Below are 18,320 nucleotides of genomic sequence, written 5' to 3'. Positions count from 1 at the left end.
CCTTGCAGGTCTATGAGGTGCCTAAATCAGCAGATGATCACTTCAGTAAGATTGGGAAAAGTGATGAGGATAAAGATCATTTAGGGAATTATGCCCTGGGTTTATCCCTTACCAGAACTTCTCTGCCAGGTACATTGACACTGTTAATTTGAAAACAAATCTAACCTGTTTGTTGGAAATTGTGTTGTAGACACTAAGATCTCCTTGTTGAAACCAAGTGATTTAGAGTTAAGAACCAACAATGTGCAAGAAACTTCTAATAACTGTTTCCTTCGTGGAACAACTTGTATGTTACCTGCCAAATTATTATTATTCTGCTTTATTAAAAAAAAAAAGGAAGAGGAACTTCCCTCAAGAGACAAAACTGGTTTTTATTTGCTTGAAGTGACAGGTGAAGAGAAGCAAAAAGACACTCATGGTACTGCTAGAAATAGAATCCAGGTCGTGCAGTACATTGAACCCTTCTCTAACGTGTGTGTACTACTTTTACAAAAATTGGGAAGTTGGTGGGAATAGCAGCAGTGTAATGAAAGCAAAATTGGCCTTCTTTGCCTCATACTGGGAATTTGCCTACTTGCCAAGAACCCAGTGTTTTCAAGGACATTTAGCTCCTACATCAAGGACTTCTATGAAAGTCTAAACAGGTTCAATCAGCGTGAAGGGAAAAGAAGCCGTGATGTGATGTCACTGATCTGTAAGCAGATCTCAGCCTCAGAACTAATATTATGGTTTAAGGCTTTTTACATGAGATGAAAAGACACATTCCTGAGACTTGAGCCTGTAATTTCAGGCACCCTGTGCAGCCATTCAGGCCCATGTGAAGTGAGTGGGTATAAAATGCTGTCAAATCGCCTACTGCAAACCAGGCCCTCAGAGCTCTGCATTGCAATGGTACTATGTGGTCTACTTTACAATAATAAAAGGCTAGTGAAGTGCCAGTGGTACCATGAGATAGACACTGGCTACGTTTTCAAAGAGAAAATGGACAAATACTCTTGCTTTCTTTGGCATTAAGTGGCAACTCTATGTACATTTACATATTTGCACCTATTAGTTCCTTTTTTCCTAAGTCAAGCCAGGTATGTCTGTAGACAAATGCAATCCACTTTTGAACAAATCTACAGGATCCTGAGCCTGTGCCAATTAAGTTTCATTCTTCTCTTTTCAGTCCTGCTAGTAGAAATTAGAAGTTAGCAAACCTGCCACTTGGAAAGGGACTGCAGAATCAATTTCCCTTATCTCTGCATTGCCCTGGGGACTGAATGTAGCTTATAACCTCCATAAACTTTACTTTCTTAAGATTCCCTTATCATTTATATAAAGGCTGGAATTTTTCCCTAGATTGGTTTCCCTGTCCCTGTGTCAGCCAATACTCCTTGAAAATGTCAACATGAACCTTAGCCTACAGCTGAGTGCTGGGAACCACATGATAAGTAGATTTATTGTCACAAGCCAACATCTTTAACAAATGATTATTCTTTTTGACAGTGATGCAAGTATGGGTGGGTGAGTGCAATGTGCCCTCCTGTCACTTTGCTGGTTGATAACAGAAGTTACTGCAGGGATATTTCCAGTGTTTCAACTAATGAGGTTGAGGGTTGCAATGGATGCATGGAGTGCAGAGTAGCTCTTATTTTAGCAAGTTATCAATGATTTCCATCCTGTGCAAGTAATTAAGTCTGAGTATTTTTGGACACAGTTTGATCTTTCTCTGATTGGGGGATTTGAGTCACTGTGGGGATCAGAACAGGGGAAGCAGGACATAATAAAAATAATAGCAAGAGGCAAAAAGGTCAAGTGATGAATTCAAACAGTTCACAGTGATTTTTAAACCCAGAAACAAGTGGCTTTTTCACACTGTTTTGTGTTGTAATGTATTTTAATCTGTAGACACATTCTGACTTGTGACTCCTTAGCAGAAAGAACTTCAAGCAGCAGCTCACTGGTATGAAAGACAAATCTGAGTGAGAAGCGTGGTTCCCTGAGGAGGAGAAAGCCCTTGATCCACATTTGCACTGTTCTAAGCCCCCTTGTCCAGGGTGTGTGGCAGTTCTGACTGAAAGATTGCCTGGTTCTGTCATAGTTCAGAGCCTACTTTCCTTAAATCTCATCATTGGATAAATACCATCTGGTCCTAACTACTTTCTGTGCCTCAGAGCATTAAACTCCTCTGGTTGGAAGAGGCATGAATACCACAGTGCACAGTGTTGATTGAAAATGTAATCTCTCCTTCTGTGGGCTGCTGTGGAATAGGTGATAACATTCCAGCAGAGGTGCTTTCTGTTTGAGTGACAGCAGCTCAGGGGGTCATCCCAAAACCCTGCTTTGCATCCTGTGTCAGAGGGATGGACAGCTACAAGGGGGAGGAGATCAAAGCAAGAGCCTGCTAAGCACTGTAGCAGTGCTGTGAGTGAGATCTCATCCTCCTGTGCAGCTCCAGAGTCATTTGGGGCCAAGAGAAAAAAAGCCTCATTATCTGGTACAGCAAAAAATCATGTTGCCAGCTCTACCAAATAATTCTTACCCTTGAAATGCTGTTCAGTGCTGAGTGAAGGGCTGAGCCCTCTGAGTGTCATCATTCCCAGGGGAGCAGGAGATGATATTGGCAACTGGGGGGTTAGTCCTAAGTCTCCAGGTAATAAACTTCTTATAAAGAGGCCCCAGCTCACCTCTGAACGAAGAAGCAGAGACATTGATTAGGAATTAATCAGAATTGATGTCAGAGGAATGGTGGAGCCTGAAGTCTGATTAAAGCAGCCACAGGTGCCAACACCCTGCTTTTCCATAGCATAGTACACGTTTAACTCATGGCAAGTGGAGGTTGGGGATCCCATATACTGTGTCATGAAATGAAAAGAAAATCCTATATATACTTCTGTCACAGTTGTCCTGCCTTGTAGGTAAGAAAAGCCACTGTTCATAAAAGGAGTGAGGAAATGCCAACATTTCTAGCAACTGAGAGGTGCTCAATAACAAAAAGAAGAAAACCCCAAGCAAACAGGATATTTGGAAAAATACTATTCCTGTTACACTGCTGGTAACAATCTTTGAAGCAACTGACAGAGCAGATGAGAAAGTGTGGGAAAAGGGAGATATGACTTTATTATTAATTATTCCCTGCAGGCCATTTAGAGTATATTGAAGGTACAAGATCTTTTGCCATGAAAAGTAGAATATCTCTTCTGTTGTCAATAACAGGTAATGTCCCACTGAATTAATATGTGTTTTGGGAAGGAAGAAGTTTGTAGAGGTAAAAATAAGGAAAAAGAACCTCAGCACTTGTGTCTTGCTCTGGTCCCTGTGGTACCCCAGCATGTGTGACCAGGTGCTGACACAGAGGTATGGACATCACATTTCCCACTTCAGTTTCCAAATGAAGGAAAGCAAAGAAACAGTTAGCTATCTTGTCTAGTTTTTTTTTTTTGGTCTTTTTTATTTTTGCTTGTTTGGTTTTTTTTGTTTTTTTTTTGTTTTGGATGGGTTTTTTTGGTTTTTGTGGGGTTTTTTTTGGGTTTTTTTGCATTTTTTTTTGTCAGTTCAGGTCGATTCCATCAATCCCATTGCAACAACATTCAGTGAAGTGTGAGATTCATATTTGGCTTTCAGTAGGAACAGTAACCCATGAAAAGCTGGGAGACATTTTCCTAGGGGTTCAGAGCAGAGCCGAGTCCAACTGGACTGGTACCTCAGACAAATTAAGGAGAAAAGGTAAAACTCAGGAGACCCTCACATCTTGCATTAATTTTTCAAACATCCCTGTCCTGGTTTTTAGGAGTAAACTGCAACTACAGTTCCCATTAAAACTCAGAGGATGAGAGCTGAGCTGCTTATTCAGCAGAAGAGCTTCAGTAGAAGGCCAAGTATTTTGTGATAACATGACAGACAGACACAAGGAAGTGTCTTTGATGCAGAAAGCATTTATATGCCTATAATAGAGGTATTTCCATCTCCCTCAGTATTTTTCGTTACATTACCGGAGCTGCTGTGTGGAAACTGCCTGCAACAATGAGGGCTTTGTCTAGGAATCCCACCCCTTAAGCTTCCAGGTTCAGCTAACAGGGATTTTTTATCAATAGAGAGCTCAAAGGAAATTCATCTGAATAACCAGAGGTAGAGTAAGCCCTGAAAAATTGAAATTCTAAGCATCAACATTAGTCCATAAGGGAAAAGTGATACAAACTGTTTCCTTATCAGATGGAAAAGCTGTTGACAGAAATATGTGCCTGGCAAGTCAGAGGTTTTGGAAAACTGGGACTCTGCAATTGTGGACTTTGATGTGGGCATAGAATTCATTTGAAGAGATCCAAAGGTTATTCAAGGGCTTGTTAAAATCAGGTGAGTCAATATACATTAAGTGTTCATCCTGTGTGTAAAAGTTCATCCTGTATGTTGAAAGATTAACAGAAGCATTTTAAAAATTTGCACTGGAGCCAAAATTGGGTTCTCAAATTACTAAAATCCCTTTATGCATGTAATCAACAAAAAATAACTAAACTGCAGTATTGCATTAAAAAAAGAAAACTTCAAGAGCCTCACACACTTAAACTTTCTAGCATCTACGTTTGCATTGTAAAAGGGGAGTGTGAGAATTATTGTGAACATGAGCAAAGTTCTGGAAAGGCCAAGAACGATACACTGACTTGTCCCCAAACCAGTGGGATACATAGGAAATGATTGAAATATTTTGAGGAGGAGGCAAGAGCTTGTTTCAGCTGTCTTCAGAGGTGACATCACCACAGAAAGGAGGTAGATATTGAGAGGGAAGGAAGCATGAGTTTATCTGTATTTTTGCCCTTTTCTCCCTGTGACATTCCCACAATTAACACAACACAGCTCATTAGACCCTGAAAGGACTGCTAGACACTGTCCTGAGCAGTGTCTCCCTGCAGCCCTATTAGATTAGATATGCTGAGCAAATTAAATAATCAGCATCCAGTTCTGTGGAAACCACAAATAAAATCCAGATACAAGGCACAAGGATGCCCTTGACTTGCAGGAACTGAAAGATCCCTATCACCTACTGAGATGTTAAACCTGACTGTACATCCCACGAAGAAAAATAAGCAGGAAATTTTGTGTTCCAAGACACATAAAGCTTGCTTGTTCCCATGTAAGTTCCCTACTTGCCCATCTTTCCTCTTTTCCCTCTGCTGCCATTCCCATGCAATGCAGCAATAATTATCAGTAGTTCTTACTGAGGCATCTGGACCCAGTTCAGCAGCAACAGAATATGATTCAAATGATGGTAATTCTATGGAGCACTCCTGCAAGGCTCTGATCAGTGCATCCTGTTTGTAGCTGTTTAATAGAAATATCCTCTAATGTCTATTTAAAATCAGAAATGATTTTTTAATACTGGCCCAAAATTGTGGAGATTTGTGAATACTATTGATTTATTCAGCTGCTGAATTGAAATAGAAATGGGAGAGGTAATGAGAATGAATGTGAGCAGCATTGTGCACAAAAACAATTGACAGTTCAAGAGAAACAGACCCAACCAGAGCATAAACACAGCCTTAAATGTTATTAAAATATTAAACCGGTACATTGGGTCATTCATGCCATTTGATTACTTTAACATTTGCAACCACATGGGACAAGGACTCGACATGAAGGATGGAGTGGCTTTTGCACAATGGACTATTCAAACTGAAAAATTGGCCAAGTGCACGACGGACAATTTGCCTTCCTTTGAAGCATCTTGCATTTGCCAGGCAGAGGGGACAGTATTGGACTTGATGGATCATGGGCATAATGGAGCATGGCAGATCCTATGTTTCTATTAAAACTGACTGGCAGAGGACATTGTTCCAGACACAAATTTGGGATTGAAAGTAAATGTATAGATTCTTCTGAGCCTTGCCTATATAAAAATATTACAAGCTGCATGATTTTTGTTAAAACTCATTATTTTATGTAGCTTGGTTTTTTTTGGTGCATCGCTCTGATTTAAAGATTTATTTATGAGACACAGAATTTAATATTATATTTTATTACTATATTATAATAATATAAGCTGTTAAAATTTGTGTGGCTGAGAAGTATGGCGGTCTTGTGACAGAAGTACTTCTAGGTAAAATGAAGAGAATAGTCTTGGGAAACCAGAGATATAATGCTCAGTGATGGCTGTCTTTATAACCTTTCAGCCAGTGTAATGCAACAAACCTACCTAGCCCACAGCCATAAAACCTCTTATCAGAATTAAGCCAGAATTAAAAAATAAAAAAATCCCATTTAAACCTTTTTACAGGCAGAGGCAGGGCTGGAATGGATAAGTATCTCAGAATGACATAATCTTCCACTCTGTCCTATTTGTGGCAGGTCCACACCCTTAGAAAAAGGGCAAGGTAGGGCATCTTCTGCCTGGGCACCCGTTAGTGCTACAAAATGCTCTCCCTAAATCTAAAGGGACTTCTCTTGAAAGTAATTAGGTGTTTTACCTGCTTCTGTCTTGTCCTTTGTTAGAAAGCTACTCTAGAATCTTTCATCTTGGTCCAAGTAAATAATTTTCCATGGCTGAACAACACATTGTTGTTGTCTAGGGACTGCATGCAGCAACACAGTGGATTTGTGCATGTCATTTTTTCAAGCTAGATAACTATTGCAGTATTAAAGGCAAAGAGCCTTTAAAATCCATCTCCCTCCAATTTACATCCTAATTATTCAATTGCCTCAGAGCTCAGGTGAACATCCTGCAGTGAGCCATAGCAGGAGCAGGGAAGACTATCACACTGTATAACTTCTAAATTAAGTAATGGATTAAGAGCCTTCCTACCTCCCTTATGTATCAGTGGAGAAAAGGAGCAGCTCTTCCAAACAATCACTCTAAATGCCTGCATTAGGGAATGTAACAAGGGAATCTAACTGGCTTTCCAGTTTAGCCACCTACATTTGGTCCCTGAGGTCAGATGGTACATTATGGTCAGAAAGGGAAAGCTCTGAAAGGGATTGCTTTCCCAGCTTTCTCTAAGTTTCTCTGTATCATCACAGGCACATTAGAGGCATGGTAAGAACTTTGAGACAACAGCTCTACCAGAATCCACTGCTGGAAGTGGGGGTTCAAATGCCAAAAGCGTAACTAACTGCAAGATTTTGATTCCTATCAGACTTGCACACTTCCTCAGGGAAAGCACAGGTAGAGGACATCAGGGAGAAGGTGAAAAGGTCCCAAGTACAAAAGCCACCTTGGACTTCTATTCAAAGCTTGCAGTGTTCAGCTTCCTCCTTCCAGATAATCCCAACTCATCCAGGGAGCTTCACTTGTCAGAGTGATGTGACCACGACAAGTGGGCACTGCGGAGCAGGGCCCGTGGGCAAAGTGCAGACAGGAGACCTGAGTCCACCTGAGTTCCGTGCTTCTAAAAAGTGTTTTCATTTTAGACCTTTGACGTTGTGCAAGCGCTCACCTGGGAACGCTCCTGTTGCCATATGAACAGATGTTTAATGCTTACAGAGTGCTTCATTTTTTTTTTCCAAAGAGCTTAAAGAACATAAATAATTGCTGTGGTGTAGCCACTACTCAAGATGTTAAGTTCATAACAAGTTTAGGGCCAGATGATCTGCCTGTACCTTAGAAAAGGTTTGAAAGTGCTTTCAAAAGCAGTCATGGCTGGCAGCTGTAAAGAGATGATGGTAATTTCTTCCCTTTACAGAAGCCAGAGAAGACACTGAAAAGGCACAAGCTGTCACAAATAACCACTTCCCTGTCACAGGACAGGCAGGATTTTGTGAGTGCTGGAAAATGATGAGCCAAGTAGTCGTTCTTCATACTGATGACAGCTTGGGCACAAACTGAAGTCATCTCTGAGAACCCTGAAAGTGGAGGTAGCAAAGAAAATAGTGGTTAATAAACAAAGACAGTGACATGACGAGGTTTCTTCTCAAGTTTCCATGGTTGATGATTCCTGCTGCTTTCTGAACATGTTTCTTTGGAGCATGGAGGTAAACATGTACGTCCCTCGATGCTGCAGATGCCTGCAAATGCCTCCTGGCTTCCAAAACACAGTAAAACCTAAGTTTTACTACATCTTTCAGCTTGAAGGGATTTATGAGAAGCTTGCCCTCATCTGTGCAGCTCTGTGCAGCCAGGGAATATGAGGTCTCAAGGGCTTTCCTTTTTATTAGAACAAACCCATTAGTTTTATGAGCTTTTAAGTAAAGCATTGGCAAAAAGCGAAAAATAGTAGCTGATATAAAAGATGCATACCTCTTTATCAGTGCATGAGAAATTAAATAATTTTCATTAATTTTCAGGGATAAAAAGGACTTTGACATACATCTAAAATCAAGCCAGGCTGGGGATAAGGCAAATAAAACATTCTGTGCGAGAGCTGCTCTTAACCAACCAAAATGTTCATTTCTCATTCACTAAGTCACAGCTCAGGCAAATGTATTTGGGTCATTGCCCAGCTCCTTTGCTCTGAATTTGGATTGGCCATCTTGCTGCTGTATTAGCAGTCACTGTGCTCTACTCCAGAGAATACTTCTGGGAATACATTTTTGTGTTGTGATTGCAGTAACAGTAAATACAACTGGTCTTTCAGATTATGAAATACTGAACATGTACAGGTCACTCCATTTAGCCTGGCTGCTTCTTGAGTGCATTTCCTCTCCTGCCTTTTGAGACAGCAAGGTCAATAGGTTGGCCAAATGTGGTGAGAGTCTCTTACTCAGGTTGTGGAAAATGTGTTTTCATTTACATTCGTTACTAGTGTACAGAACAATTTATAAATTATGCATCAAGCTTTCTTACCTACAAAACCATTAAGGTAAATAATATAATATGGCTGGGGTTGATTAGGGGATACCACATTTAAATAAAAATCTGCTTTGCTCCAATAGAGGTCTATGAAATCACAGATATGTAGGACGGTGTAAAATCCTAGCCATAAATTCTGTTCTCTGGGATCAAGTGTAGTAACTCACAGATATTTGTATAGCCTGTTCTTACACTTGCCCAGAAATGCATATTCCACAAATTCTGTAAATTACCTCCATATTGCTAAAAGGTAGCAATGTTGGAAAGTTAGAATTTTTAAAATTATTTTTCCATTGCCATGAAAAAGTAGATTTAATTTACAAAATGGCAACTCTGTAATTTGTTCCCTTGGTGCACTCAGGGCCCTGAAAATGCTAAGTAAGCTCTTGCTAACTTATTTCCCTACTCTTCCTCTTATTATTTTAATTTTTAATTTCATTGTGCAATGTGTAGATCAAAAATGGATTTTTTGACTGAAACCATTCTAACCTAATTTAACCTATTCTGAGTGCAACCATGGCACTTGTGATTATTAACACAATCTTTTGAAATCATTAGCTTTAAGGACAGTTTCCCTACAGAGATGTCACACTGGGAGTGCTTTATCCACTATTTTTCATAGACTGGTATACAAATAATTATTTTCACGCTGGATGGACTATTATGTATCTATTTTCCAGGTAGAGTGGTACAGTTTTGACATGTAGAAAAAGGTATTTTGCAGAGAGTCGTGGAATAGTTTGGTTTGGAAGGGACCTTAAAATCACTTGGTTCCAACCCCCTGCCATAGGCAGGAACAGCTTCCAGCAGACCAGGTTGCTCCAAGCCCTGTCCAACCTGGCCTTGAACCCTTCCAGGGATAGGACATCCATTTATAAGCCTCCTTTTTTTCTCCTCAGTTACCCCTTGGCTGCTGCTCATAAATAAGGGAAGTATCAGGCTGCTTTGGTATCTTTAGACAGATAAAACAGAGAGGTTGTGTTCTTAAGAATAATAAAATAATTTCTGTTGCCATTAATAACAAGTAAATAATGTTGAATTGATAAAAATAGAAGAACTAGCCTACTCAAGCATTATTTTTAAGGGATCGTAGTTCTAGCAGCATGGTATTGGACTGCTTTGCTTTTGAATATGGATTTATCAACATTTCTGGAGGTAATATCACTGTTTTATCAAGAAAAATATTGTATGTTTTCACTGGCAGGCGTGCAACATTTTTTCACTAAAGCAAGGGCCACATCACCAGGCATGGGGCTGAATGTACAAACTAAATTAATAGGATAACTTCACCATCTGATAAAGCCTGCAAGTCCTCATCTCCTGACCACCCAGCTGAGGGAGATGCAAAATACTTGGCCAGACAGAACGTGTGCACAGCCTTTATAGGAAGACATGAAAGAAATTTTTATGAAAACAGCATTTCTGGTGTGGAAGAGGAGCCTGCCTGCTTCTCCTGCTCCACCTGCCCATGAAGGGGTGGACTGGGCCTGCTTCCATAACTATCAGTGAGCATTTTCAGAATTAGGGTACCCTCTTCTTCCCTCTTCTGAGAAAGGTGCTTGCTGGGAAATGTCACTTTTGCCTCATTCTTTCTCCCTGTTCTGCCACAAGTCTTGGTGACAGGCTGGAATAGTGTCAGTTGTCCTGATAATAAGAAACGCTGATTTCCTCACCACTGTGAAGTAAAACAATAAGTTGCTTTATGATAATATTTGCCTCAAACCACACTTAGACAAAGCTCTGAATTCCCCCTGAGAGGCTAAACTGAGCTCCATGGGTTATTTATAGATCCTCTGCTGGCTGGTGATAATGATCCTCCTCAGGCTTAAGTCATAGGCAGAATAATCCCCTGAATTGGAGACCTTTTATTAATTGTTCCTGTAATTTTGCTTTGTGGGAGGAGAGCTACGTCCTACCTGCGTGCTTGGATGCTATTAACAAAACACCTCAAAGAGCATATTGTACTGTTCCAAAGGAGCCTTACCTCAGAGAACAGGGACCTGCAGTACCTTGGCTCAGCTTCCCAAGAAACTGCACAGACTTTATCCTGAGGAGGGTAAAATTCTCAGGCTTTATCCTGAGAATTTGCTTAATCCAAACCAACATGGCTGAGGCATCCTTCACATGCCCACAGCAGCAAAAGCCAAGAGCAGTCATCCCACACCACACTGCCATGCAGCTGTGTTGTCCAAGGTATTTGACCCTTTACGTGCTACAATTTTCCTCCTTTTTTTTTTTTTCCCTTGAATTTTTAATTAATTTGGAATGTAGCAAGCCCTAATCAGATAACACAAATGATCGCTCATTATTCAGAAAGAAACAGACAGAGAACAAATGCTCCCTCTACTTTAATGTGCCTTTGGGAATGAAGAAGCAGGAAAAGTGGAAAATTGAAAGTGGAGCAGAGAGCCTTACAGCTTCTGTAAGGGAGGAATAATGTAGCTTTTGCTACACAGTTCTTCTGACCTCCTTCACTCAAGCCTCTTCCATGATGTCCTCACCAATGGTGCAGGTCCTGCAGAGGTACTTGGGGGCAGCAGGTGTTGATAAAACAATTCTCTGCTTTGATTCGTTCCCCTAAGGCATGTGTAAGTCTGGGGGTAAAATAATATTCTTTATACTGGTGTATGGAAAGAGAATGCATTCTTTGGAGTTTGTCATCATGTTTAGCAAGGTGTTGTTTTCATGTGATTCTCACTCTGGCAAACAGGTATTTTCCGAAGTGATAAAATTCTTTTAATCACCATTTTGTTTCCTTCACGAGTTTTTACCCAGTTTTCTGCATATTTATGCATTGAAAAAGAGACCACACTCCATGGAAATCTTGAAAGAGATGGGAGCACTGGAAAAATCATTGGCATTACAGATTTCCTACCAGCAATTCCACTGAAGAGTGCAATGAGAAAGCAAATGGCAGATTATTTCCCCTCACTTTCCATGCTTCCAAAAGAGTTACAGGTGAGAAGTAATATCATAATGAAGTCAGTAAAGACGAGCTTTACACTGCCCCACAAATTAAGAAGGGTCAAAACTTTGTTAGAGGGTCAGGTCCTACACTAAAGGAAAAATAATTGTATAATCAGACAGTTCATTGGTGACACAATGGAGCATTACTTGCACCACCAATAGCTGCTAGAATGCAGCTCCATTCTGGAAAATGTTTTAAATTAATTTCTAATAGACCATGCTTGCTATACAAGAGCAGGCAACAAGTTCTCATGAGATTCCTTCAGAGAAACATCTTACTGAGGGACCTGAGGAGAAATCTCTTTGGGAAAACACTTTCAAGTTGCTTTTAAAATTAGAATGTTGTACTACCAGATAAAAAGACAAAGATAAAAGTGCTGCAGATTTGCTGATAGGAAGAATACCTACAGAAATTTCTTTGTAGTCTCCATAAAAGTTGAAAATATACATATATTTAATGTTGAGGAACTGGTCTCTGTTAATCTGCTTCAGTATTTCAAGCTATGGGAACCCAGAAAGAATAAATTGCCCAAGTCAGGGTTATGTTTAATATGTGGATTAACTCTCAGAAAAAGAAATGCAGACACTGCAGTGTTAGGAGCTGCCCAGTGAATGAGAGGAATACTCAGAGTAATTGAACAAAGAATACTGATAATGTCTGAGTAGGTGATCCTTCACAGGTGTTTTGTATAAACCACAGTTTTACAGTACTGCACAGACATGTGCTGCAGCTTAACCAGATGCTTATGCTTAGAAATTAATATTATGAAAGAGAATTTAAAAAATCATCTTTGTAACCAAATTTGCTGTATCTGTGTTAGCTTCCTGAGTCTCCACTGGTAATTATAGAAAGGAGCCCCATAACAGCCACCCCATTTGATTTCAAAGAACTAAGCTAGTAGCAATAAAGGAACACAAAATATATTATTTAGTCACAGTTTTGCAAAGTATCTGCAAAATAAGTAAATAAACAAAACCCCAGGGATTTTTTCAAAAAATCTTCAAATGAGCCTACAAAACAGCACTTACCACAGAACTTCATTAAAGAGACCTAATGACATAATCTCTCTGTGTGTTTACTTCTTCAGAACAATTACTTGAGGCAGGAAATCTTTAGATAAAAACCTTTAATGATGCTAAGTCTCCTATCTAACCTCCTTCCCGAAAACATTACAGTTAATGATGACAAATTCTTTCCTTTTGTATCATAATAAAATTCAGTCTTTGTATGTGGTTCAATAAGAACAAAAGACAATTTGCTTTCTTCTTTCTGATTATAGATTGACAGTGGTAATTAACTTATGAGAAGTTTAAAAAGGTGGAAAAAACTGGTTTTCTTCTTTTGTCAGTGTAGTTTTTATTTCTTCTGCACTTGCAAGCAGATCAATTTAATGAAAGACCAGCCAATTGAAGAGTTCTGGGGTACAGTGAATGAGGGAGTCTGCATTTGCTTTACTCTTTCATAGGCTACGAAGAGAATGAGATGAACCTACAAGATGCAGTCAGACCATGAGAAAGACAAAAGTATAGCTACAGATGGAAAAACAACCTACCTGGTGGTGTGTATCATCCTGTGAGAGTCAGGAGCTGTGAGAAGAATTTACAAACCAGGAAACTGGAAGGGAAAGCAAATGCTGCCAGCCTGGAGTGTGGTATGTAGGTCCTGTGGTGGGAAAGCTCATTTCCAGATAGTCCTATCTAAGGGCCACATGCTGCTTGGGAGCACAAAAGTTCCAGCAGACCTGCTTACCTACTGATACTGCCAAATATATTGGGGGCTTATCACAAGTTTTCAGTTACTATGCAGAAAATGAACTTGGGCCAGTTCTGTTTGCATCTAATGAGAAAAGAGTCCATTTTGCAGAAGAAATTACTGAGCTAGGGATTACACACAGAGGACTGCAGGGCTGTTCTTCAGTTTAATTATGATTTTTTGCATCTTAGTCTAAGGTAAGTCCTGTCAGTGGTGCTAGTGGCAATGAGTCCTCTCCTACTCAGAGGATTTGCAGGAACCTTTTGCCCTTTAAAGGACCCACTGTCAGGGACATGCGTGTGGAAAAAGCTCTGGAGCACTTTGGTGAGAGATGGGATTATCACCTCAGAAGGTGATCCCTGGGTTTAAATCCCAACAGCAATTTTAGCACTTCCTATACTAAAGCTGTGTTCTGACAAACATTGCTGGGAAGGTGGTGGCAGCTTGAGACACACAGAGCTGCCTGTTAGTGCTGTGCCAGAGCTCAGCCCAGCAGTTGAGCCAGGGGAATGAATCTCTGGAGTGCTCCTCACCAACACCACTGCTGCAGTCTGCCTATTCTGATCTGTGCTGCTGCTGCTGTGGCTGCCTGAAGTAACTGGGCTGATTTAACACTGCAGTGGCTGAGGAGAGCCCATGTAATCTGCTCCCTGGCTGAGCTGTGGGGATGGAACTGCCCTCAAGCAGCTGCTGTTGACAAATAGGAGAGGCTTTCTGCATAGATCATCTGAAGGACACCTAATGCTGCTGCCAGTGCTACCTTTGTCAGGCTGGAATCAATACCAGTTGCTTTAGAGGCTCCTTATCAGTCTGGGTAAAGCCAGAGACTCTACAGAAGCAGCATCTTAAAAGCTTGAAAAGCATAAAAGCATAAAGCTGATGTTTGAGGAGATGTAGGTCCACCAATACCAGAATTTTTTATGAAAGCTCTTACTGAAACAGTAAATGAAATTGTCTGAGTAATTGTCCCTTAACATTGCACATGCCAAAGAAACATGTTTAATTCAATATGGCATGTCTTTGTGTTTTACAGGACCTGGGTAACAGTAAGGCATTGATAAAGTTCAACTGGGAACTTTAGGAAGTTCTTAGCTGAACAGAAGGTTCTGGTAGGCACTTTGTTACTGGAGCTGGGCCAGGGCAGCTGAGGAAGGACTCCCACAGCTCAGAGAGTTGCTGATACTTTCTTGTAGGTCCAGCACAGAATGTAAAACAATGCATGATAATCTTTTGAAGTACGTGCTGGAGTTTCCACTTTTTGAATTTAAAATACACAGCACTACAGTTCAGGCAAGAAAAACAAAACAGCACACACAAGAGTGGACTCCCTTGCCTGAGTCTAAAATGTAAACAGAGCACACACCCTCAAACAAATACCCACCATAACCCTCAACCCCAAAGAGCAGCCCTTCTGAGTGTATTGAATTCTGCTGGTACCTACAGGTGGTATCAGCTTTTATTATTCTGTCACTAAAATTAAAATCATTATCAATTTCAACTCTCAGGTCACAGTCTTTTCCTGGCTGAAAGAAAGCACCTTTCCCAGAGAGAAACACACAAAGAGCTCAATATTGCTGTAAAACACAAGAGCTCTGTTTTAAAGTGATTTTTCATCTTTGTTGCTGCTGTGGCTGGGCTGAGGCAGAGGTGACCCTCAGAGGTGACTGAGGAAGTAGGAAAGAAGCTCAATGCTCATTTTCTCAAGGTCATTAGGTCTCAGCTATGAGATCAAGGGCTGTGCTGTGTGTGCTCACATCTCATTTCAGTTGTGCACCAGACACAGCTTTGTTGAGAGAGAAACTGGGCTATTTTCAGCCCAGCACTCCTGCTGATACCCTCATCTGGGACTGATAGATCAGAGCTGCAAGTTTTCAGCACATGCCCCTGCTAGGCAGAGCAGGCATCACCTCTAAGTCCCTGTCAGACCCACGCTGAGGCCTGTGTGCCCTGGGAGCAGGAAAATTGCTAATACCACCAAAAGGCCGCGCCAAGGTCCCAATATGGGGTTGTTTGTTCAGAAGGCAGATCACCAACACAGCTGGAAAGCATCCAGGTACAGTTTCCAAGCCCTTTCTGAGCTCCCTGCCCTCATCATAACTCTTTTCCTCTACTCTCTTGCTTCTGCAGAAGTTGTATCCACCTTGGAGAGGGGAGCAGGAGCTGCCAAGTGACTCTGTCAGAAGCTCACTGCTCTGCTGGTGTGCAATTTCTCCTTGTTCCTGCTCTCCCTGCCTCTTTCCAATCTGTCAGCACCAACTTCCTCCATCCCTCTCCATAAGATACACCCAGGGAGCTGGGGAAGGGCAGGTGGGACATGCAGCAGCAAGAGTCAAAGAGACACAGTACACGTAGAAAATTGAGAGCAAACAGTAAAAAAGCAAATGAATGTTCAGGAGGATTCAGGTGTTTGCAGATAGTTACACTACATCCATCACTTCTGTCATCATCATCAGAGCCCTGTGGCACAGCCTGTCCTCACTGGTTTTAGTGGGCATCAGATTAGATCTGTAATCAATACAAAGTATTAAAAGAGCTGATTAAGAAACAACTCCAGGAGCTTGGCTGGTCAAAAAGCCATTTTGGTGCTTGAATGATGCCCCCTGCTCAGCAGTCAGCTGCATCACTCTTGGGCCCTTTGCTTGCAGAGGATGTGTCTGTGGTGACAGTGACAAAGAGAAATACACCTAGGGGACACCATTTGATCCAGGGCTGCTCCCTGCCAGGAAGGGCTGACTCTGGACTGATGCTTGTTCTTAGATTGAAATACTAAGCTGGCATCTACATTGCACTAGGCCAAAAGAGAGTAGGCTTGCTTTTTTGTGGGAGTGCTGGTGCTAAAGCCAGCAGTTTTCCTTTTTGCTAAGTCTGCAAAAGCAATGACTAATATGGTCAAAGTCAAAGGAATACTGCCAGTTTAGCAGAAGCCCTGTTTCTAAAGATTTTGAAGTCTCTCTTGTAAAATCTGGTAGGAGCAGAGTTTCTTATATTGCATAGTTAATACTGAAAACACTTTCCATAGTAAGTATGATTTTTGCTTTCCTTCCCTGCCTCTTTCAAGTGTAAAATGAATAAAAATAAAAGTGTAAACTTCATAAACACATTTCAAAGTCTATCAACAAACCCTTTCCTGTGCACATGTTGAGCCAGGGAAGTGGGATGACTGCAGGCTGAAAGGGAAACTGTGCAGCTCCTTCTGCCAGAAGATAGTGCTTCCCTATCTCCCCATTCTGGCCACTGCCATAGGAAGCATCCAGGATTTCAGATAACAGCTTTTGAGGCAGTACAGAAGTGGTGAGCAGTGCTCTCTTTTCAACAACAACAGTTTCAGTAACTTTGACCTGTGGTCCAAGGGCACCTGCTGGTGTTGACTGTTTTCAAGGATGGCTCAGGTAGATGGAGAGGACACACTGTGCAAACAGAAAATGTTCAGCTGTCATTTGCCAGCTACCCATGAGATGGAAAAAATGAAGAGCTGATTTTATTTGAAGGCAAAAACCATCTCACTCTTGCAGGGTGGCAAACAGTAGAATAGTCAGAATATAGTCAGGGAAGCTGCTTAGTTTAATGAATGCAAATGTGATAAATTGCTTGTATATCCATTACTTACTCCTTGTAAATATAATTAGTGAAGTATTTATTAGTTAAAATCGCCAAAATTGTATGTCTCCAAGCTTGTGTATTAGCAATGCTAAGTGTTACCATCAGCCAGTTTCCACCATCATATTTTATTACCAGTAACAGTATATTTATTTGCACTGCTTTGTGCACGAGCCAGGTGGGATCTGCAGTGATTACACTGTGAAAGTGTCAGCAACACTTCCTCTGGGTCTCTGGGGCATATTAATGGCATGTACCCTGCCTCCATGGATGCCATGGTCACAACTTGCAGTGATTTCACTGAGAGCAGGAGCAGGCCTCACATGTGCTGCTCTGCTCTCTCCTGGCCTGATCCCACTCTCCAAGCTGAGGGCTTGGGAGCTCCCCACGGGCCAGAGCTCCACGGTCAGCTGACACCTCATTAATTTATTCCCTGGATGCAGTAGGTCTTGAAGCCTTTCCTCTTCCATTTCTACTGCTGCTTGTTATTTTAGTGACATTTTTAAAGTCACCTTGCTCACACTGAAGTGTTGGGAGCTGGAAGGTAAGATGCAGGAACTTTGCAATTTGACACGGCAACATTTGGAAGTGAAGGTATCCACAGTGAATTAAGACACAGTCCTTACAGGTTTTATTTTTCCCATTAACCCTGGAAAGCACAGGAGACCTGGAAAATACGTGTAAAGAAGTCACTTAACCCATTCACAGGAGCAGGCACTGCTGTAGCTAAGTGTTGTGGTCACCTCTGTGCCACACTCAGCTAGAGTAATCCTGTAATCCTGCCAAGCACCTATCCAAAAAGATTGGGAAAAGATGACATTAGAGGTTTATAATGAGCCAGAGGATCTCCTAGGCAACTTCCAAAGCCCTTGGTCACTTAGGGTACAAGGATTTCAAGCACTGAACACAGGTAAGTTGCATTGCACAGTAATTTACAATAATCAACCATCACTGTTTCCTGTGTTTAATGGCTCTCCACAAGCACAATTTTGACAGCCTTGGGTCTGTTTTTTGTGCCACAATTATTACCTTCACGTCTCTTCTTTCACCCCTAAATCATTTTCCTAAAATCTGCACTTAAGCATCATTATTCCCTCAGTGGCACAATTATATCACCCCTTAAAATCCATGTTATATTTGCACATGAAGAATTCACTGCTGGATTCCTCCATCCTTTTCACTTTTAAACCGAAAAATGAACAAGTAATGAAAGGAATAAACTCCCACAAAGTCTCAGTATGGTCC

Source organism: Molothrus ater, chromosome 4 (genome assembly GCF_012460135.2).
Source record: "Molothrus ater isolate BHLD 08-10-18 breed brown headed cowbird chromosome 4, BPBGC_Mater_1.1, whole genome shotgun sequence".
NCBI lineage: Eukaryota > Metazoa > Chordata > Aves > Passeriformes > Icteridae > Molothrus > Molothrus ater.
The sequence above is the reverse complement of the archived record's forward strand: the minus strand, read 5'-3'. Positions refer to the sequence as shown.